Source organism: Leucopleurus acutus (assembly GCF_964270905.1).
Source record: "Leucopleurus acutus genome assembly, chromosome: 4".
NCBI classification, from domain to species: domain Eukaryota; kingdom Metazoa; phylum Chordata; class Mammalia; order Artiodactyla; family Delphinidae; genus Leucopleurus; species Leucopleurus acutus.
The window spans coordinates 9,408,648-9,416,327 of NC_139146.1; the positions used below are offsets into that span (position 1 = coordinate 9,408,648).

General features: G+C 36.5%; 1 pseudogene across 1 annotated transcript; it reads left to right on the forward strand.

The window, feature by feature from the left end:
• The first annotated feature begins 390 nt into the window (after positions 1–390).
• LOC309960906 (alpha-enolase-like) lies at positions 391–1,405 on the forward strand (annotated as a pseudogene). The gene has a single exon. The product of its transcript is annotated as an alpha-enolase-like (transcript).
• Positions 1,406–7,680: the final 6,275 nt, after the last annotated feature.

Sequence of the window (7,680 nt, forward strand, 5' to 3'; positions counted from 1 at the left end):
CCTTTCCTCCTCCTAGCTTCTGGTGGACCCTGCGACCCTTGGCATTCCTTAGCTTGTAACTGCATCACCCTGATCTCTGCCTTTGTCCTCACATAGGCTTCTTCCCTCTGTATGTCTCTTTTGATGTGTCCTCTCTTCTTTTAAGGACATCAGTCACTGGATTTAGATCCCAGCCTAATCCAGTATGACTCCATCTTAATTAATTACATCTGCAAAAACCCTATTTCCAAATGAGATTGCATTTTGGGGTTCTGGTTAGACATGAATCTTGAGAGGACACTATTCAATCCACTACAATTACCAGTTAAAAATTTTAGGTAAATGTATTATATTTGTAGATCAGAGGAATTATGTAAACTGAGCATTTGGAACAAGTAGAAGACTGACAAATGGATGATAGAGATGAATGAAATGGAAAATAAATCTAAATATAGTACTAACTTCATTTTGGGAGGGACCCTGGCTGTCTGTAAGGCTAGATTTTTTATAAAGGGTGCCCCTGTACCTCCAAATTTCTGACTTGACTGACAGCTCTGAAGTCATCTTGTCCATTCCAGCCTTCAGTGTGATCGACAGTGGTTCTCATGCTGGCAACAAGCTGGCCATGCAAGAGTCTCTGATCCTCCCTGTTGGTGAGGCAAACTTCAGGGAAGCCATGCACATTGGAGCAGAGGTTTACCACAACCTGAAGAATGTCATCAGGAAGAAATATGGGAAAGATGCCACCAATGTGGGGGATGAAGGTTGGTTTGCTCGTGAAGAAGAAAGAAGCTCTGGAGTTGCTGAAGAATGAGATCAGGATAGCTGGCTACACCGATGAGGTTGTCATTGCCATGGACTTGGCTGCCTCTGAATTCCTCAGGTCAGGGAAGTGTGACCTGGACTTCAAGTCTCCCAATGATCTCAGCAGGTACACCACACCTGACCAGTTGTTCGACCTGTACAATTCCTTCATCAAGGACTACCCATTGGTGTCTATTCAAGATTTCTTTGACCAAGATGACTGGGAAGCTTGGCAGAAGTTCACTGCTAGTACAGGAATCCAGGTGGTGGGGCACAATCTCTCAGTGGCCAGCCTGAAGCAGATTTCCAAGGCCGTGGGTGAGAAATCATGCAACTGCCTCCTGCTCAAAGTGTAGCAGATCGGCTCCCTGGCCAATTCTCTTCAGGTGTGCAAACTGGCTCAGTCCGGTGGGTGGGGCATCATGGTGTCTCATAACTCATAACCGAAGTTATCTTCATTGCTTACCTGGTGGTGGAGCCCTGCACTGGGCAGATCAAGACTGGTGCACCTTGCCTAACCCAGTACTTGGCCAACTACAACCAGATCCTCATAATTGAAGAAGAACTGGGCAGCAAGGCTAAATCTGCTAGCAAGTAGTTCAGAAACCAGGTAGCCAAGTAAGTTCTGGGCAGGTGAGCACCTGAGCCTTTCAGTCACTAGTTGGCTGGCTAGAACCCTGCTTCTGATGTTTACGCAGATAGTTCAAGGTCTCAGTTGATACATGTAGGGGCTTCTGGTAGTTAATGCCCTTCTATTATCCCTGTGATGTTCTCTCACTGCTTCCTTAGAACTGCTTCAGAAGCCAAGTTGCCCACCTGAAACTCTGTTGGAAACCTTAGCTCTGTAATCATGTCATTGACCCAAATCATAGTTTTTCTCATCTTTCTTTCCACCAACTGTCTGGAGCCATGAGAATCTACAGTGCAATCTCTGAGGTGTCCACAGGCAAGATCCTTAGTGGTTCTGTGTGCAAAATAAAAAGACCTCAGTGACCAGTAAAAAGAAATTAAAGTATCAAAAAGAACATTTAATTAATAAAAGTTAATATATCAGGAAAACTTTTTCATACCCCTTCATTTTATCCTATAACAATATAATATGTTCTTTTTGGTGAACAAAGAAAAATTCACGTAAAACAATTTTCTTTGTTGTTTTTACAAAGTAAAATTTTTACAAAGTACTGAGAAAAGTTTAATTATGTTTTGGGATATAATGATTTTCATGCACAACTGTGAGATCTTAATTTTTTTGTTCTTTTTATTTTTTATTGTGAGTCATAACATACAGACAGTAAAGTATATAGGACACAGTCATACAGCTTCAGGATTATTTTCACAAATGCCTCTGTAATCACAAATAGTTCAAGAACAGGACTTTTCCAGCATTCTAAAAGTCCCTTTCATGTCCCCCTCCAATTACAAGCCCCTCTTTCTTTCTCTAAAATAAACACTATGCTGAATTCTAACACAATATAGTAGTTTTGGCTGCTTTGTACTTTATCTTCATAGAATCATGTAGCATGTACTTGTATGAGTCTGACTTCAGTTACTTGACATAATGTTTGTGTGACCCATCCCCATCTTTGAGTGGTTTTACTTTAGTTCATATATTTTCATGACTATTTATTAATATCCCCAAATTTACATATCCCTTCAACTGCTTATGGACATTTGGGTTATTCTGAGTTTAGGCTACTATGAAGAAAGTTGCAAAACATTAAAAAAAAAATCCTTGACCATGAAGTCATCACGCATGTGCATGTATTTCTATTGTGTTATTATTTAATTAATTAATTAAACTCTGTTGCTAACTCTGATACAAATCCTAGGAGTCCAGGAATGCCAAGAGTGGGCAGGTTCTGTATATTGAGTTGGGACTTGGAAAATTCTATTCCCCAGGTATCAAAGTGAACAGAATAAAAACATAGCCCTTAAAGCAACTGTCATCTGTTTTGAAACACCTCCATCCCTAAAATTAGCTTAATAAAATTAATTGATCACAATTGTCTACAAAATTATTAGTATAAGCATAATTTACCAAACAACTCAGGTAAAAGTTAGTCCTATAGATAGGCCTGCATAAATGAGCAAATGTATATCACATATTTATTAATTGTAACATTTGCTAAAATACCAAATAAGCCAAAAAACAAATAACAACAGCAAAATAGAAAACAACAAAAATGTTCTGTCCTTAGTCATTCTAGTGCTTAACGCTTGGTTGTGATGAAAGAAATAGCCATAATAGCAGGCTTGCTAATATGCCAGGGCCCAACAATAAGAACTCCCTCTCACAACCTATAATAGGTGACTGCTGAGTGCTCAACCAATTAGCAATAGAGACTAAAGTTAAGCCCTTGGTAAGGCACCGTCGTTTGAGCAGCTTAGCTAGCCACCATAGGATAGACTGATTACATTGGATCCTTTTCATCCTGGAAGGGTAAATAATTATCCCCGTGCTGGATTGATACATATTCTGGGTAACCAAGATGACTTTAAACTTCCCCTCAGTTTAACGAAGCTTTGGACAAGTTTCTTCAAACTATAGACCACTGACCTGGCTTTTCTTAGAGCATTTACTTCAGAAACTTTCAACTGTAAATTCTTGTTCTGTTCCTTTGAAATGTATGTAAATCTGCTTCTAACCTCTTGCCAGTTTTATAGCTCAGGAAATGTCTTTCTCAAGGACCTGGAAACCATCTCTTTGAAATGTAAACATCAAAAGGAGATAACACCCCTATTTCCTAGTCTCTGAGGGAGAGTAGGAGCCTAACTTCGTGAGGCAACACTTAGCAAACACAAATAGCCTAATTAAAGAGAAGAAGATTTGCAAACTCAGGAAAAGCTCAATGTGTTGGACGCATACCATTGATCAACCCTACCCCCAAAGTCCTCCAATACTTTTCCACTAGCTCATCCCAGTGCTTAAAGTCTTTCCCATCTTTTGTTTCAGTGGAGTTGAATTCGGTCTCCTTCCCTGTTGTAATAGTCTTGAATAAGCTCTTTTTGTCCTGCTTAACTTTGCTTGATGCAATTTTTGCTTTGACCTGGGTGTGGCTAAGTGTTTTGCTTGTCTGTCTGCAGCGGCTTGGCCAGCAAGTCTACTCATGGGCTAACAAATTGATTTATTGTAATAAGATTATGAACAGTGCCTTAAAAAAGCAATCAGCAATATGGTGAAGATGATGCAACAATAAGTACAGTTCCAAGAAATTCTGTGAACCTAATACTCTTAATACTCCTGATAGATAGAATATCTTTATCAGAGTGCCCTTTCACCATTGCTCTCAGGGACACAATTGATTAATTTTTGCCTCATTGAGCAACTTTTGGCCTCTGCACTAGAGGTCCTGGTTCTGAGGGGAGGGACATGTTTACACGAGAACATATTAAGGATTCCACTAAACTTGAAATTATTGATCCAACTAAGTTATGTTGAGTCCCTCATGCCAGTAAAACAAGGAACAGAAACGGAGTTACTATACTGGCAGGGATAACTGACCACATTTATCATGAGGCAGTGGTGTGGCTGCTGTGTAATGGGACAGGGAGAAGTATGTCTGGAGTTAAGGAGATTCCTTAGGGTTCCCCTTAGTGCCTTATTGAGTCAAAACCTTACATGACAATTGCAGGAAACACAATCTGGCAAAGATATGGTAACCAAAGTATCAGAATTCTCAGGCATGAAAGTATGATTTATCACCCTGGACAGGCACTCCTGGCTAGCTGAAGTGCTGACTCAAGTTGTGAGAAATCTAGTATGAGACGTAGAAGAGGGATATAAAGAATAGCGGCTGTGGTCAGCCTCAGGACCAATTACAGCAGCAAGGCTTCCTACTATCATCTTGCAATTTATTGGTTTTTGTTGTTGTTTTTTTTTTTTAAAAAAAATCGTGACCAACCTTTAAGAAGTAGTGACATTAATAGAACTGTGCATTTAATGTAGGGCCTGAGGAAGACCTGAACAATGTAAAGTGGAGACATTTATTGCCATGCCCTTCCCAATACTGCAAGTAGTTCCCTATATTATGACTGGTCTCCAAATGTCAATCTCCGCATCCTGGTACCTCAGGACACTTTCTGGAAGCACAGAAGGCTGTTCTCTGTGCACTCTTAGTTCTGGGAATGATCAGGGGATTCACATCATTCCGAGAGTTGAGGAATAAATAAATACACAACTGCCTCGCCTCTTAAGTGACAGAGTTTTAAAGTGTGATTTTATACCACTTTTTAGAGCTTCCCCAGTGGATTAAATTCCATTAGCCCACCATGACAGAAATGCACCTTTTATGACTGGCTTTTTTTCCTATGGTTTTCTCACATCTCCACCAGTGACATTTGTACTCCAAAATAATTATTTGCACTCAAGTTTTTTAATCTTAGTATCTGCTTCTAGGAAGAAAACAAAATCACACATATAAAATATGACTTCTGACAATTGACTATGTAAGAAGGAAGTAATTTCTAAATCTCTATGTTATACAAAATAATAGTCATCTGTATAATTTTTTAAAGATCCTGATAGAATATTTCTAGATCAAATTGAATTTTCTTGTCTATTTTAATTTATGAATATATATATATATATATGAATGTGGGTTTAAATTGTACAAATATTATTTCTTATATAATTAAAAACTTTTGTGATAAGATAAAGGTTATCTTGATTACTTCCTTTACTTTAGTTGCCCAGAAGTTTTTCAAATTTCACTCCTTAAGGATAAGCATTCACAGAGTAGTTAAGTCTTTGGTCAATTGTGTCAGATCAGAAGTGTGTCTTGGGATTAAGTTAAAGAAGTTAAAAAATATAGAATTATGACTTGTTGCTTACTGACTGACAAAAGCTAGAATTTGTAGTTCAAATATGAAGGAAGAAAATAAACAGCACAATTGGTTACGTGAGAAACACTGATTTATGGAACAAAAATGTATTACTTTTTAATGATAATGTTTTTGTTGTGTTCTTTAGCAAGGCGAAAATAAAGCTGAGTTGATAATTCCAGGTTTTCATGTATTTTTTTCATAATAAATGTCTTATATGTAATATGGCCATTAGACATGAGAATGTTTAAACCTGAATTAAAATGAATGTTCAAACTTGAATAGATTATATTATCTATGCAGTTGATCCACCTTAATGATTAAGGAAGTTCAAATGAATGCATCAGCTATTTTTTATCTAGTGTTTGTCTTTTATGAATGTAAACTGTGGAGCAATTACTATAATTGTTATTAAGTTAAGAAATGATACACAAAGCCAAGGTATACCCAAAATTAAAACTATCAAAATTTTGACTGACATAAACTGAATAAAATATGTGTGTATCTCTACATGTATATTTCACTACATTTGTTATCCAAATAAAAAAGCATTTCCAAATACAAAATAAATCCACAGCTATATTATGTCTTAGGAAGGTTTAGATATTCACTAGCCCATAATTCAATGTGTGTTTAACACAGTGAAATGGTTGTTATTTTAGAACCAACTTTTCAACAATTTCTTCACGCTTGCATTAAAAATTCACCAAATTAAATGTTTCTAAATGTCTAATAGCAGGGATATGCCTGTTTGATATAATGGATATAATAAATATTTATTATAGGTCTAAAGAATTATACTGTCTATGAAATGCTATCATAGAAAAACATGTTATTCACTTCACATAAACAGACATTTTAAAAAGTATTAGGAATCCGATTTTTAGAAATATTAGTATAATTTCTAACAAATCCCAGAGCAAATGGATAGCTCCATCTTGGCCCTTATGTACTTTTCTCCCCAGACTTTTGGAGACCTCTTTGATTATTAGCATAACATTTTCTCACCTCTTAGGTTCTGTATATGCTTCAATAGTCTCCTTTACATTTGGCTTACTCACTCAGCAATACTGCAGAACTTGTTTCATAGAAGGAAATAAGCTATATATGAACAGGAAAATTAAGCAATAGCTCGAGATTTACATTTTTTTTTAATCTCTACTTTCATTTCTATCAACATCCTTCTGGGACTTAGCTGTATTCCTTTATTTATTGTTTATGTTAGCCTACATTTCTCCTCTTATCTTTACTCCTTTTCCTTTTTCTTTTCTAACTAGTAGTAAAGATGGCAATCTCTTTTATCTTGTTTACTTTCTTTTAAAGTCCTTTGTTCCATCATAACAATATTTACCCATCCTAACAATATTTACCTACAGAGAGCCTATCATCTGGATTACTTTTGCTAACATCTTAGAATGGCAGTGTGTCAGATAGGCTCACTAAGACACTGGAGTATAGTATAACTGAATACTAATTATAGTTGGGAAAGATCATGCAATTTGTTTACTTGGGTCTGCAAACACTTGAGGGTGCTGTGGAAAGTTAGAGCATTGATGTTCAAATCATTTCAAATAACTTCAGACTGCCTCCTGGCAGTCACTTTCTGTTTTGTCCTTCACAGAAGTTTTAATTAGGTGGATCAAAGTTAGTTCTCAAATCATAAACAAGGAAAAAATGAAAAAGTCAGCATGGATTTTTATACAAACAAGGGCCGAATGATTCAGATTAGAAGGGGAAAAAAAGAACTAAAAGATGCAGTTTAGACTTAAAATAATTTTAAAGTAATTGAATTAAGATATGCAAATATACTTTGAAAAATGTCTGATGAAAGTACATCTAAAAGCAGATCCTGAATCACAACAGGGTCATTAGTACAATAGAAAAGTCAATGAGAAAATTAATTATAACTATAAATCCATAGTTTATAGTAGGTCTAAAGAAGTATTTCCTTCATGTATACAAGACTGAACTGCTTTTTAAGCTGGTGGACAATGGCTTAGAGAAAGCTCATTAAGCTGTTTCATATTTTTCTGTGTCCCTGCCTCAGTTGGATGACAACTTAATTATAAATAGGAT